The sequence below is a fragment of the Phasianus colchicus genome, chromosome 15 (assembly GCF_987193195.1).
Source record: "Phasianus colchicus chromosome 15, bPhaCol1.hap1.1, whole genome shotgun sequence".
NCBI classification, from domain to species: Eukaryota; Metazoa; Chordata; class Aves; order Galliformes; family Phasianidae; genus Phasianus; species Phasianus colchicus.
Genome location: NC_143450.1, coordinates 8,274,884 through 8,290,476, shown reverse-complemented (window position 1 = coordinate 8,290,476; position 15,593 = coordinate 8,274,884). Strand labels below are relative to the sequence as shown.

General features: G+C 45.2%; 1 long non-coding RNA gene across 2 annotated transcripts in view; it reads left to right on the top strand.

Moving 5' to 3' along the window:
• LOC149915892 (uncharacterized) overlaps positions 1-15,593 on the top strand; it is a 39,730-nt gene that overhangs the window by 15,736 nt on the left and 8,401 nt on the right. Inside the window, exons 1-3 of one of the 2 annotated variants that reach the window (XR_016471344.1) lie at positions 1,397-1,788; positions 9,826-9,961; positions 15,470-15,587. This is a non-coding gene — a long non-coding RNA (uncharacterized LOC149915892). Of the gene's footprint in view, positions 1-1,396; positions 1,789-9,825; positions 9,962-15,469; positions 15,588-15,593 lie in introns of those variants that run through there. The other variant, XR_016471345.1, reaches the window with a different exon arrangement.

Sequence of the window (15,593 nt, the reverse complement as noted above, 5' to 3'; positions counted from 1 at the left end):
CTGCAGCCCTCCCACTCTGCATTTAGGTGATGAGTAGCCTCCCCACTCCTCTCCACACAATGAGCAGCCCATATGTGATCCATGTGGCACATCTGTTGCTGTCATCAGAGACAGGACCAAGACACAGAGGAATCTGCCTAGTAGACAGGCATGGCTCTTGAACTGCATGACTATGAAAGAGATTAATTAAAATAATGAAACTCTGCAGACCATTGCCTGTAGTAAAGCAGCCATGCTTCGCTTGGGGTTGTGATGCTCTAATGGAGGCTAGAAAAGCTGCCAAAGGGGCAGGCAAAGTACGTCTGTACTGGGAGGAGAAACTTATGGTTCTGTAAGACATGAAGAATCAACGAAAATAAGGCTGAGTGAATCTAAAGGGATCACCTAGTCCAGGCCATGCAATGTGCTATGAGGCATTAATAGGCAAAAAGGAAACACAGGGCTTAGGTTCAGGGCTGGATCCAGCTGTTAGCAGCTCTACGCTGTAACATTTCCCTCTCTCAGTACAGTTACAGCTGACAGGATGTGCAGAGTTCTGCATGCTCTTGGCATAGAGGTGAACTAACACAGAAGGGCAGAGCCTTGCCAAGCACCAGCACAGTCTGTTACGGGCCAGCACAGCAGGGAAGGGGACAGAGCACAGAGCTGCAAGGATGTCACGCACTCAGGTCTGTCCTCTCTTCTACCAGGTCCTGTGCTGGGAAGAACTCTGTCAGCCTGGATGATTAAAGCTCCTTTGCCTTTTCTGGAAGTTGCCACGTGCAGCACACAGATGTACAGGGCCTCACTGCACTTCCATCCATATGCTGGAGGTTCTGCAGGATTAATGCCAAACTGGGGATTAGAATAGCATTAACACACCCTCTACTTCAGGACACTGTAGCCTGCAGTCATACCATGAGCCAAATATTTATGGCTTAAGAGAAAACATTTTGATACACACAGAGGCACCCGGGAAGATAAGTCAGAAGCCACAGCATAACTTGCTATGCTTTGCTGTTTTCTTGGTTGGTCTTAAAGTCCAACCAATCCAAAGGCTTCCTTTAAAAGCTGGAGAACATGAGCACGACAACAGGGACTGATATTGGGAGATTCACATCACGAGGGTCTGTGCCTTGCATAAATCAAATGTTGGTGGGGTAACTTGGAAATTCCTCTCTAATTTTATTAGCTACCCTGAAAACTTTCATTGCTTCTTCCTGGCTCGACACGAGTTCTCTGGTTCCATATATATTTTTTTTCTTTTTGCTTTCCTTCAGGATTTGTTTCTTTCCCCTTACAGCTCACATCCTGAGGGGGGGAGGGAAAGGAGTGGAAAAAGTTATCTGAACTTCTGATTAAACAAACCCAGCTTCATAGAGACCCCTTGCGACATCTGAGGAAACTTGTGAGAAAGTCCAGCTCTCTGATGTGAACTCCTACAAAACTGGACGAGAACCAGAAAACGCACATATTTATTCAAGCACTAGCATTTATAGGAGCTATTGATGACCTGCCTCCTGCCACAGGGCTCTGCTGCTCAGAAACACAGGGAGATGACCATCCTGTGTACTGGGAACAGGTAGCATGAAAGCCTTAAACCCACGGCTCATATTGAGGCTTTTTCCTCTCTCCCCTCAGAGCAGCAAGAAGAGCTGAGCTCGCCGTGCGCTAGAGGGCAGGAATGCAACACCAAGGCTGTGCCGAGCGGGCTGGAGGGCTGGCGTCTGTGAGGGGCTGCTCTCAGTAGGGGAGGGAGAGGGGAAGTGGACAAAGCGAAGCGTGGGCCTCCGGGAGATGCGATGCAAAGTATCTATCAAGCATTTTTAGGGGGAGGGGGGAAATAATCAGGGAAATGAATGCTAGTCAGTTATGTCTACAGATGGAATTTGTAAAGGAGGAGGGCATTTACTCTATGAATCTTTGTTTTTGCAGAGAATTTACAGGTGGCATTGCAAGAAGGGGGTAGAGACAGCAAAGGGTGATTTCAGAACCGCTACTTCCACTGACTGGCACTGCGAGTTGTCCCATTCCTTCCCTGGGCTCTGCAGGCTTGTTTAATCCAAAGATCTCTGCAGTTGCCTTTGCTTCAGGGACTGTCTGTTTACACAGAGGCTGCTCAACTGAACCTCCTAAATATTCACTGCATCTCCTTCCCTTATCCCCAAGAAGCTGCTTTGCAGCAGCGTGCAGCTCCCTTCCACTAAGCTGACCGCAGAGCTGCTTGGGAGGCCAAACACAGCTCTGGATATATTGAAATGCATTGCTTGCTTTCTGTCAGCAGCACTGATGCCAGTAAGAACAGGGCAAACACCTTAATAGTTGAGCTGAGAGCCTGTGTTGTGGGCAAGCCTGGATATGGCTCAGCTATTGCTCTACCAGCAGCAATGGTATTAGTTCTGAATAGTGCTGGAATTAATTGCAGCTGGGCCTGCCTAAAGCCTGAGTAGCTGCTGGGTCAGCACTAGGCCCATGCAGAGCAGCCTCATGGGTGCAAGGCCAGGGGGCCTGTATTGATTCTGGCAAAAGAAAGTCTTTATCTGGCTCAGAGCGAAGGGCTTTGGCACTGTGGAGGGATAAGTGCAGTGGGAGCTTGTACTGCATGTCTGCCCCTGGCCAGCCTTCCTGGTGAAATACAAGGGAAGGAGGCAGCTCTCCACGTGCTCTGCAGGGAGAGCATTTACTGAAATAGAAACCACTCTCCCAGCACTGCCCTCCTGTGGGTAGAGCTGCCTCTTCTCATTGCACAGAAGCACCCAAAAACACTCATTCTCTGCACCCAGAGCAGTATCCTTTGCTGCCTGCACTGCAGAACTACTCCACTTAGTTAATAATTGCAATTGTGGGATTATTCAGGGGGATCTGAAAAGCTATAGCCACTGTCCAGCTCAGAGCAATTTTCTTTTTATGTGAAGAAAAACATCTAAATATCACAAGCATACAGCAGAGAGATAAAGAGCCTTGCTGAATAGATGCACAAAGAGGCTGAAGGACAGCATCAAACTGCCTAAGTACAAATGCATCAGATGGGTCTCACCTGTGATAACTGAAGTCTGAGCAGTTGTGACCAGCTGGGGTTTGCATCCCATCTCAAAAGGCAGAACCATTTGTTTTAAATGCTAAACCTTTCTTTAAGAATTGGTTTAGCAATGAATCAGGGAGGAGACTGCAGTGAATTGAATCACTGCTCAAATTGACTAGTGTGAAGAATTTAGTGCAGAGAGAAGGTTAGTGGTAAAGCTGTAAGGTCCAAGGAGATCACAGCCCAAACTGCTGCAGTCACTTTAACTTGCTAACTGCTGCAGTCTGGGCTCAGCCTCAGTGCTGATGTCATTTTCCACTGTGTGATTGTTCTACTTCCCTTTGGATTATATTGGTATTGCCCAGTATCCAAATATAGACTAACACAACGTTTCCATTCAGTGCTTTTGTATGTAAAATGTGTTAATCTGTTCTAAGCAGCAGAACATCTTCTATAAGCTGATGTCCTGGCACCTGCTTCACTCTGGAGCTGTTTTGAGTTTCAGACAGTGGTGCAAGGGATGCCTGCACCATGCAGAGATGCAGTGGTTCTGCTGCCTGGAGGCACTGGGAGGCTTCTGCTAGTGGGATGCATCCATGGAGAGAGACCAAGCTGACACAAGCATGCTAAAGCCGTGCTAGTGATGTTGTACACAAAGCCTGTGTTGAAAGGAAATGGGTCTTGGTAGATCAAGGCCTGGGTCAAGCAGGGGAGGGCTTTCCAAGGAGGCTGAAATTTGAGTCTGTAAGAACAACTGCTACAGAGAAGTTGGGCCTGTGGATGGCATGGGCAAGGAGATGAGCTCCACCGAGGGATGTGTGTAAGCAAACAGCAGGTATCCAAAATAAGGTGGCTCCAGTAAGCCATACAGGCTTACATACAAGAACAGTGCTCCTCCCTCATGTGCTGTTGAGTAAGCCAATTCTCAGCAATCCACCTGATTGGAGTTATAGGGACTCAGCCACCAGCACCTCCATTTGGGCTTAAAGAGAGGTGTGATAGAGGGTGGAAGTTGACAGCCAGCCTTCTTCCAAGCAATACTACCTGGTACAACCTATCTCCTGTGGTCTTCTCACAGCCCACAGCTGTGCAAAGGACCCATGTAAAAGGCAGAGCTGTCTGCTGTCATGCTTCATAAGGTTTCTTTGCTTCGAATTGACTGAATGTTGAATAACCAGCCTTGATTCAAGCCAGGGAGATTATTGGAGCTCCAATATAACAAAGTAGAGAAACCAAACATTTTATAGTGTAATGCTATAACATGATAGAAAGTACAGCAATAATAGCAGATTACCAAAATCTTTAGCTGCAGCAAATAAGGACAAGCCCAAATGCAGCAGACATAGATAAGGAAACAATAGGGGAAAGAAGAAAAAAAAAACAAACCTACTTACCTTCAGAAGGCCTCAGATACACAGGGATTTCCAGCAAGTCACCCTCACCTCCACTGCCAACCCTTAAATGAGGTCTGGAAAGGGGTGGATTCTGGCTCTATCCCTTCCGGTCACTCAGGTACATTGCATGCACCTGAGCTCCTCTGGGTTGGCCCTGCCTTCTCACCAGGTGCTCAATCACTGCTTCAGGCCGTGACTCAGCATCTCCCCTGCACACGGCAATATGAGTATGGAAGAGGGGAGGGCAAATTGTCCGTTTCCCACAGTGAGTGATGAAATAATTACATTGTAAGTGACAAAGCTGCTGCTTTTAGGAGGATAAATTTTCCAAGAGCAATGCTAAGACAATGAGCTTTCAGCTCTGATGCGATGTTTGCTGTTTCTTCTTGTGTTGATTTTTACAGTGGTTTGTCTGGAAAAAGTGGCTACTCAGCAATGTTAGTGTGTCAGAATTGAACCCTAAGATGGAATCCAGGATTTCATCAGCAAGCTTTTCACATATTTGAAAATCATATTCACATTGGGAGAGACCATTTACCACTTTGCTTCCCAGCCCACTCCACAAAACCTTCAACCAGGGATCCTTGTACTGCTCCCAGAAGCCACTGATGGAAGCTTCCTGGAGCTAATGCAAAAGAAACAATTTACTGGGAATAAAGTTTAAAAAAATGTCTCTTCTTTCTAATACACATCATCTGTGATGAATTATTGCCCTGCGTGTGGCAGGGGGGTTGGAGATTCGTGATCCTTGAGGTCCCTTCCTACCCTGGCAATTCTGTGATTCTGTAATTATCACAAGATTTCTCCAAATAGAGATCGGATTAAGACAGAAGCTCAACAATTTATACCTGGCATTGGCATTTGCAGCCTCTTGGCTGTGCGACCCAGGAGAATGGCTTCTTAATATTCCTCTTAAATACTGACTAGTTTTTGTTGGGTTTCCTGTAAATTCACTGTGTTTCATTTGCAGCCAAATTGCAACAAAACCCACATAACGATTAGGAAGCCTTGCACGTAGATACAGAAAATGCAGTCACAAGATTGCTAAATAGAAATCGCTCTATCTTTAAATGATCATGAGCTGTCAGCTGTTCCTTTGTTTGGATTATTATAGGCACATATAAAACGTTTGATTGAATGCTCAAGTTTTCACCATCTAGAATCCAGACGGATGTCTGACAAAATAACAAACACTCCCCACTCCACCCCTCCTCAAAACCCCCTTCCTGCTTCAGCTGAATTTCTCCCTGTAGTGAAGCCAATATTTCATGGACTAAATTGGACAAAGCAAGTAAACAATCTCCCTTGCATTGATATCCAAATCAAATCATTGTTAATCACATCAATATTCCCAGCCGACAATAGACCCCGAGGCCAGCATTCCATCCTAAACAAGCTCTTCCACGTGGGTGCCACAGAGCTCTCTATGTGTGCCACTGAGATTTGCTGTTAATTATGGCTGGAAGCATTCAGTTCTGATTATCTCACCTGTTCCTTCTTCCCTCCTCCTCCTCAGATGGCGAGGAGGAAACTAAAATATAGTTCTTTGCCTGGCACTGGATTTCTGACCTCTCTCAATGATGTCAAGGGAGCAGCTGCCCTGTGCTAAACCACAGATCACCAGCTTGCCTGTAAGCAATGCAGTACCTGACCCTCTAGTAAGCATGGCAGACATTTCAGGGTGGAAAGACACTAATTTCTGAGGCTAAACTCTGCTGTCTGTGGTATAACTCTCAGAAGGGTGCAAGGGATACCAATGCCCACTTCCTTGCCTGTGGCAACTGCAAACCATAAGCCCAGTGCTGCAGACATTGCCCAAGAGGCTGATTTCAAACCCGTATGGGCATCCTCTGTACATTCTCATGCTTTAAACCAGGGCAGTGCTTGTGCTTTAGGAGAACAAGAGATCAGAGCAGGGGCAGGAGCCCACTTGTGTGAACAGGGCAGAATGGGACACACCTGGAGGCTGAAATCCTCCCACCAGGGAGGCAGCTCCCAGGAGCTCTGCATATGTGTGTGCACAGGACACGCATATGCTGCCCATTCAATACATAATAAATTTACTTTGCCAATAGGCAGCACTTCAGGACTGCATCTGTAGCATCTATTAGGAACGGCAAATTAATTAAAATCACAAGCTAATTAACCTCCCAGCTCTTTGCATGCTCACTCTGCTGCTACTCACAGGGCTTTGCTGGTCCCCGCATTGCTCCGGGGTGGCTTGGGACTGTGGGACCTGCTGCATCATGAGGCTCTTAACTATTTGATGGTGCTTTCTGTGCAAGCGTTCTCTTTAGAATCACTACTCCTTCTAGCTACTCCTTCTCATTCTCCTGTCTGTTCACCTGTAAACCAAACTGCCACATTCTCTTACTCTTCCAAAAGTTACTGTTTGCATAGCAGCATCTGTATGATGCTGTTTTCCCCTCTGAATAATTGTTTTCATAATGAGAAACTGGAAAGAAGCCCCAAACAACTACCATGAAGAAAGGAAAATTCTCACAGAATAAATCTCCATAGACTCAGTTAAATTTTCCCATAAGTGTGTGTGACTTCTGCAGCTTCCTGGAGAGGCAGGGAATTATTCTGCCCCCTTTTCATGTACTGGCCATACCAAGTATTTCCTTTTCATGCTATCAGGTGGTAGGTAGAGCATTTGTTGTTTTCTGTTTAGTAGAGCTGATATTCAAATTAAGGGATGTCCCTTGTCACAGATATAATTTCATCCCTCTACAGCACTTGCCAAGAACAATGAGATGGCCTCGTTATTAGATACTGTGCTTGGTTCATTACTTTAAAATATGTTAGCACTTTGTTTGCAATAGATTTGATGGCTTAAACAGCATAGGTGCTGAATTTTTAATGGTAACAATCAAGTATTTTATTTGTATTTGAAAGAGGAACAGGAAGAGTGGGGGTGCTTTGGGAGAGAGCTGGTTTGTGTGAGACCAAAGCCTGCTGTACCTTGCTGTGCCGTGCCTGCACCCTTCTTTCACGTCACTCTGACAGTGTCACAGTTACTAAAGGTGATTTGTCATTTAAGGGAGTTATGAAACATTCTCTGGGAGCACTTGCAACACATGGGAACTCTTACCTTCAGAGCATCCACGGATAGGGTCTAATCATCTCTGTGTAAAGGGAGAAGACCTTACCTGTGCTTGAAGCATCTTTCAGTCAGTGGAAGGGTGTTTCTTGTGAGGATGCTAAAGAGACAGAGCTCGGATGTGTCTCATTAACAGTGAAGTTGAAACCCAAGTGATCTTGTGAGAACTGCCCAGGAAGGAAGTGTTACGAGACTGCCCCACATTCCTGTATTCCAAGCTGAGATCTGGGCTGCCCCTGAGCAGCATTCCCTGATGGCATCCAGAGGAGAAAGGGAAAAACCCTTGAGAGTATTTAGTTTACAAAAAAAAAAAAAAAAAAAAAGAAAGAAAGAAAGAAAGAAAAGAAAAAACATTCTTTTAAACCCATACACACAAGTTTCAGCTTCCTCTGGAAATGGAAACTGTCTCACAGCAACATATGCTAATTCATGAAATGAATTTCATTCATTGAAATGTGCAGTAGAGCAATTTCTTCCTCCTTTTGAATGCAAGTTGTAATTCAGACTTTACTATGGTGGCATTCCCATTACATGGGACTGAAGAATGTCTATAATATTTACTTCATTATTGCTTTTAGCTTAACAACATTTTTTTTCAATAAGCTCTCTCTCATCCCACAGCAGCCCCTGTGCAGAATGTTGCATTTTGGCATTGCACAGAGGGGTTGGCTGCCCTGGTCAGGCTGAAAGTCTCCTGGACAAATGGGGGGCTTTGGGATGGGCACGATGTGACTTCCAGTGCTCTTCTTCCTGGTGGGAAGTGCTCAGTGCAGCTCCAGCAGTCCAGTATTCCCACAGCAGGAACCTATTGAGGCACAGCCAATACCTGGCGTATTTTCACTTTGATTTAAATGAGCAATTAATTAATAAATAGGGGAATTTGCTTCTATTACGATTTGCAATTTGAATGAATGATTCTTCCAGCTAAAATAAGCTACCCCCAATTAGTAACACCTTCATAACCCTGAGGCTTCTCTTTGGGCTGCTGATAGAAATACTGCATAGCCTCTGTCAGCACTGAGCTCCTACTGAGCACCACAAGCGTTGAAAGAGAAAAAGGAATAGTGGGAGAGGCAGAGGAGGGTGAGAGACAAAAGGGAGTTTGCTTCCCCACTATGTAACAGATTGATTCTTAAAAATTCTTTTGATGAATTTCATGTGCTTACAATAGACTCTTCTGTGTATTTATCTGTGTTCTCCCTGTGTGAGACTAATGACTGCCTGAAATCACTCACTGAAAGCAATTGTTTGGACATCTCTCCAGATATGTTAAAAGTAGAAGATTTTAGTTATTGTTCAGCTCACATCTGGAATTAACTGCAGCCAGCGTCTGGCACAAGAAGTCAATAGCCTCATTCTATATTCCAGCTGCATCTTTTCCTTTTCTGAGCTTGTTCTGTCTGGCTTTGTGTTGCTGAATGGTGCAGTCACAGGAGGGATCGTGTGTGAGAAAGCGAGCTCTCTGGTTTCAGGCAGGAGCCAGTGTGAGGGATTAAAGCTCCTGTTGTGACAGAGACGGTAACAAAAGCAGAAAACTTCCTCGTGCAGAAGGAAAAGTTGTCTGTGTGATAACTGAGATGTTCAGAGGGGACGCATGGATATTGATCAGTGGGTTTCGCACTAATTCCCAAAGTGGTGGTGGTGTCAGTCTTGTTCAGGTCCTGATGCTTCCCAGCCTGGGGTTGCAGGGTGATGCTGCTTCCCACTGCTGCTGGAGAGTTTGTTCCCACTGGTGTGGATACAGAACGTGCAGTGAAGAGAAAGCAGTTCCTTTTTATTGCCCTCTCATTTCCAAATCCTGGGGGCTCTATGTTGCTGATCGCATATGCCAAGGAAAACAAGCATGTTTCCCCCAGGCCAGTGCCTCGCTGTCTGCCCAGCTGTGGGTGCCGGCCCCTGCCACGGAACATCCTCACTGCAGCCCCACCATGCCAAGAGACAGCGGGCTGCTGTGCACAGTCTGGAGGCGCTTGGGGTAGGCAGGCACCTCGTGGTGATAAGCTGCACTTTGGTATCAGTAAATAACAAGAAAATCCTTCAGGCTTAAAATTGCTTATGGTAAAAAGCTCCCATTTGTAGGTATCACTGTCTAACAGAACAAACTGTCTTGGGAGTTTAAGGATAAACCTGGCATTCACTAGTGGGACTGGTTGCGGGGTGGGGGAATGAGGCGAAACTGGGACAAAATGCACACAAGTTGTGTTTGAAGAAACGGCATCTTAGCAAACATAGTCTTACTCTTCATCTCTCAGTATTTAAGTCACAGTGCAGCTTCCTGCCATTATTACAGCAATTAAAATGCAATTACTTTTTCATCTTTATTTCAGTTCTTGAATAATTAAAGCCACTTTACATCAAGGGTGATCCATAAAGGAAGTCATTTTGCATGTGAAAAGCTGTGAAGAGTGGAAGACATCGGGGTATCGCAGTCAGCAGAGAGCATCTGAGATCGGTTATAGTACGGTAAGCTGCCTCCTTTGCACAGCTCTACAGGATCATGGAAGGAGGCCAATTGCTGGATTTCAGTGCTTTATCTTGATTAAACGGCTGTTTCAATTTGGTATTTGCTCCTTTCATATTTGTAATCACTTTAAGATTTTCATTTTATAGTATTTGCTTATTTAACTGCTTGTTTCCTGCCAAGTCTAAAAAAAGAAAGGCTTTTCCCTCCTTCCCCTTTTCAGGGCTGCAATGAAGAAAAGAGTTTACACAAAATGACTTCTATATTTAAAGTCTCCTGATGTAAATCTCTGATTGCTTTAAATAGTCAGAGCTGGTAACTATGGCAGATAAGTGTTAGAGCTCTGTGTAGGTGCTTCCCCTCCCCTGATGCTCGGAAAGATTTTGGGGATTGCTGTGATTCCTTTTCAAGTGTGTGCTAAATGCTTTCATCAGTCATTGTCTCTTTTGTGAAATGCTTTGAGATCTTCAGTCGTGGAAGCATTGAACCATCTGAGATATCAGCATCAGGAACAGGTGTGTGTAAGTAGCAGCCTCCTGTGGGCAGCCCTCACCCCACACCTCTTTGCCATAGCGAACTCAGGGGTCACCACTAGAAAAGATTCCTGCGTACACAAATGCCATCTCTCTGATCACCCAGGATGGAGTTTTCAGATGACAGCCTGACAGCTGGTACAAGACCTATGCAGCTCGTCTTGCCCCTCCCCAAAATTGCACCATGCCATAAACTGGGTTTGATTACTGCAAGGGACAAATAGCTTGTACTGCTAAAGGATTCTGTAACCAGCTTGTGAATCAGGGGAAGGGAAGGGAGTGGAAAGAGAAGGAGAAGGAGAAGGAGAAGGAGAAGAGGAAGGAGAAGGGGAAGAAGAAAGAGAAGGGGAAGGGGAAGGGAAAGGGGAACGGAAGGGGAAGGGGAAGGGGAAGGGGAAGGGGAAGGGGAAGGGGAGGGGAGGGGAAGGAAAGGGAGTCTGGCCAAATAGTGCATTTACAAGAAAATCAAATTGGTCCTCAAACTTGGCAGTCTGCAAACGCTTATCAAAAGGCAAGACAACTGTTGCACAGCCCTTCTGTGGCTGATTCAAAGACCGTGAGGGCTAAAACTTGCTTTTACCTGTACTCAGTTGCAGTGCTATTGTGTGGGTTTTGCTTGGTATATTCATGGTGTATGTGAGTACAAGAGCCTACCAGTGTGCTGGGAAGTGTTTGCCCAGAGAAAACTTGTTTCTTGCTAGATATGCTGCCTGATCAAAGAAGGGACTGATAATACAAGGGGAAATGTAAAATCTACAGGAAGAGTGGCTCAGCTAGAAGTACTGGAGTCCAAGGGCTCTTAGAATGTTTGTTTTTTTTTCCCTTTCAAATAGAAATAATGCATTTATGGCCTTGATGGTCTCTGAGAGCTGGAAAACCCTTGCAATCCTTTGTATGGATTTTCTTTAGCCTTCTAAATCTCAGTGATATGAATCAATCATATGTGAGCAGCTCTGTAAAAATCTCACGTCCTTTCCACTATATTTCACCCATCATCCCCTTCTCCAATCAATAGAACAAAAGCCAACTGCAATCTTCATTCATAATTGGTACAGAAAACAAGTTTGATATTTGAAAAGAAAGTTTCCATCATTTCTCCTTAACCTCAACCCTTTTTGTCTCCTCTCTCTGCCAACTATCAGGTTTCTGACGTTGTTTGATAATAAGAGGTGCCTGGTAAGAGGGCATGAGCTCTCACAGAATGTCTGACACCGCTAGAAGCAGCACCATCCTTCCTTTTGTTGTAAATGAAAAGCTTCATAGGGACGTGTGTGAGCAGAAAAACCTCCCAAGCTTAAAAGAATTGGAAGAGGTGAATGAGCAAGCAGAAGCTTGATGGTTCACCTGAGCTGCATCTCCAGCAGCACAGCCACCTCTCGCTCACGAGAGACTTTGTCTCTTCATCTTTGTTTCATACCACTTTGCTCACTGCTGGCTCTTTCCCAGTTATGCAGTGCCATAAGGCTTTTTTACATCAGACCCCAGAGAACATGAAACCTGTAGCTTATACCCTGTATGGGCCACAAATGTTGCTAGAGAGAAGACCAATGTCTGTGGTGTTCCAGAGGTGTTAGGGCTCTGGACACCCCACAGCAACTCAGAGGGATCAGAGGGATCTCAGGGTGCCTTACGACTTTGACTTCTTCCCTCAAGCTTCGCAATCAATTTCCCAACCTTTCTGCACAATGAAGGTTTAACTTTGCTGTGATTTTTGAGGCAGAGAGGAAAGACAGAGAGCAGATGAAGTCTTACATGGAAGTTTGCATGGTACTGGGCACCACAGCCCAGTCCTGCCTGGAAGAAGATGCCGTGGGTAAAGGCAGTGCCAGGCACTTTAGGTGCAGAATAGCCATACGACTTACCATCATCACAGGCAACACCTTACTTTATTCACTGCCCGAAGCAAGGTTTTACCTTGCCTGGTTTTACACTGAAACCATATTTCTGTCCCCTCCATTCCTGTCACCTCAGGGCACGGAGCTTCTCGGGGTCACAGAACTGGGGTGAGGTTTCCTCGTGGGCTGCTGTGCTCTGGCCCTGCTGCACTGTGATGGGAGCAAAGCACTGCAAGAAGAGGTGGAAAATTACCTGCAAGTCATTTGGTTTTTGTGTGAGTGGTTCTCTCCCAGTTCGCTCCACTGCAGAAGTTTCCTCTGAACACGTATTCCTGCAGCTTGTAGCCAATTCTGCTTGCTTTCTCTCCTGCAGTTTCTCCTGTCCTTGGATTTGATCGAACCGAGTTTTAACTGGCGCGAATTCAGGGCTTGGGGAGCAGCATTCTGTGAGCTACGCTCTGAAAAATTAAAAGCATTGACCTCCGCATTTCTGTCTTCACCCTTCACCCCTGACATGTAGTAAGGCTTGGGCTCAAGTTTGGGAGTTGCTGAATTTTTATTATCTAATGCAATTTTTCTCTGCAGATTGATTTCTGTGAAGTACCTCGGGGTATTTGCTAACATAAACATTGCTCCAATGGCACAGGCTGTTTGTTTACATCGATAGGAGGAAAAGAGTCCTTATTACTGATATTTTGACTTCTTCCCTCAAGCTTCTCCCCAGGAGCCAGCACGTAGGCAATATTGATAACTGCTTTTTTAATTTAGGGCCAATTTTCTATATAGATGGATGTGACGATGCATAAATAATACACCTCTTTGCTGCATGGATTGTTTATCCCTGACTTCATTGGCATGCACGGCACACAGGCAAACCGAAAGCTTCTCTGGATGGGTATTGTCAGATAACTTGCCAGGTTATTCCCTAGAGAAAATCATCAGACACACAGAGCTGGAGTTTTTAAAGTCCTTTTATTTCATCCTTTCAATGCACTCCGTGCTGGTACAGCAAAGTTCAGGCTGAATCAGCACTCCCATTAAAATTCCTTATTTTCAGGAATTTATAAGTTGTTGGTGAAAAGAATAAGAACAGGGCAGGACTGTACAAGAGCTGAGCTCCAAGGATGAAGACATTTGCACAAAAGTTTAAAAAGCACACAAAGGAGGATGACAAATGCTCTCCATACAAAGCAAATCATTGTTCCAGGTGGCTGTCTGGCTGCAGAAGGTAGGCTCTGGAAAAATCCTGCTGCTTAATTCAGAGGATTTGGCCATCTGTGCAGGACACCCACCCCTCCGCAGCCCCCGCTCTGCCCCAGGCTGGCCACAGGGGCAGCTCAGGGCTGGGCTTGGGCATCGCATGGGCAGCAGTGAAGGCCCTTCACCTCCCAGAGGGTTCTTGAGCTCTGAGGGGAAACAAATGCCTGGACAGCTTGTTTGCTGTGGTGCTTATCATGGTGCATAATATATTCCACTTTTAAATAGATTATGAAAGGCCCAGTTCACCCATTAATTGCAAAATTCTCGAGAACGTCATTATCAGCAGGCCTTAAATGTACATTTTAGAGTCTTAATTACTTGATATGCCATATGCCACTCCCTGGATCTAATACTGTGAGCAAAATTCATTCATGAGTGCTTTATGATGAACTCAATTTTACAGCTGATACCAATAATATTCAATTCTTTCCTAATGCTAGGAAATAACCTCAACACTTTTGCTATGGAAATACATTATTTAATCTGCTGATTTGAAGAATGAAAAGGATTTAAAAATGTGTGCTGCGTTTGGTTACTAAGCACTGACCCACTCATGTTTTGAGGTCCTGGTGATTTCTGAAAATGAGGAATAGTGACCAACTTGTTTCTGCCAGCTCACAGAATTCTGGCTTTTATAATTACCACATATTAAAATTACATTAGATTTATTGTTTACGGCAGTGCCTTGCAGGCTGCATAATGCATGGAAGGATGCTCAGCATCCAGATGCTGGAGTGGCCCACGCTTCAGAAGGCGAGCGTTAAGTACGGGGGATTTCCCTCAGCTGAGTGTGTGCTGTTTGGTGTTAGTTACTTCGGATTAGAAGGAGCCTGCCTCTACTCCCAACACTGCGAGATGACAAAGGAACACGCTATTGTCTGGATTATATTTCTTAAAAAGTTATTAAATATTTGCTGTTAAATTTTGCAAAAATGCGAGCAGGGAAATACAGGCATGAGAGGCATAGCTGAAGCAAACATATTACCCAGAGGAAATTATCGTGGTCTTGCATGTCTTAATAAGAACAAAAGGAGAACAAAAGATATTTTGTTAAATGAGATTTGTATAGGTAGTTTGCTGGAATTGTTTTTTGCTTTTGTTTTTTTTTTTAGTTAGTAATTAATTGCCAGGCTAAGCTGTAATAATAATATCAGCATAGCAATAAGATAATGAGCGCTGATGGATAGCAGGCATAAATTTAAATGAGTGGTGTGACTGGCCTTGTATGAGCAAGGTGTCCCAGTTAATGGCCAGGAAAGGCTTGAAAAAATAAGTATGTAAAGCATATTGAGTAAGGCACATGAGTTAAGTTAAACGCAGTGGTGCTTTGACTCTGCTCTCCTCTGCTTGCTGGCCTCCAAAATGCTGCAGCCATGTGCTGGCAGCCCAGTGAGGTGAACAGTCATGGGGTGAAGATGGCAGGGCTAAGTTGGTCAGTTCTGCAGCTTAATGGGGGGAAACTGGTTTGATCTTAGCAGCACAGATGTGATAATGCAGTTTGGTTTCTGATGAGTACATGAAGTAGCATCTGGTCTGTGGAAGAATGGGAGTGTTGCTTGTGTTCAGTTTTCTTTGCCCACAGATTCTGTGTCCGAGTTGGATGCTGAGGCTCCTACTCTCCCTGCACTGCCAGAAGCAAACAAACTGCTGCCAGGGGCAGTTCAGAGCATCCTGGGCAGCTCTTGCTCTGAATCGCTCTATGGGTTATGGGGCTTGGGCAACCAAATGTGGCCCCATGCTTAATAGGAGTCTTCCTGGGCTCAGTGCATCACAGCTTGTGAAAGGGCGACCCTGGTTGCTCCTGCCTTTCCTCATCTCCTTTGCCTCTATAGAGAATTTCCTGCCAAAAAATTGTTTGCCAGCCTCAGTTTTTAAATCCCAGTTAGCCTTCAGCTGAGGAGCAGCTCCTTGAAGCAGCACCAGGACACCAGCGTCACACTGTCACACTGCTGAGAAGAACCCACGGGAGAAGGAGCCCCGATGCAAGCCTTGATGACTTGGTAAGC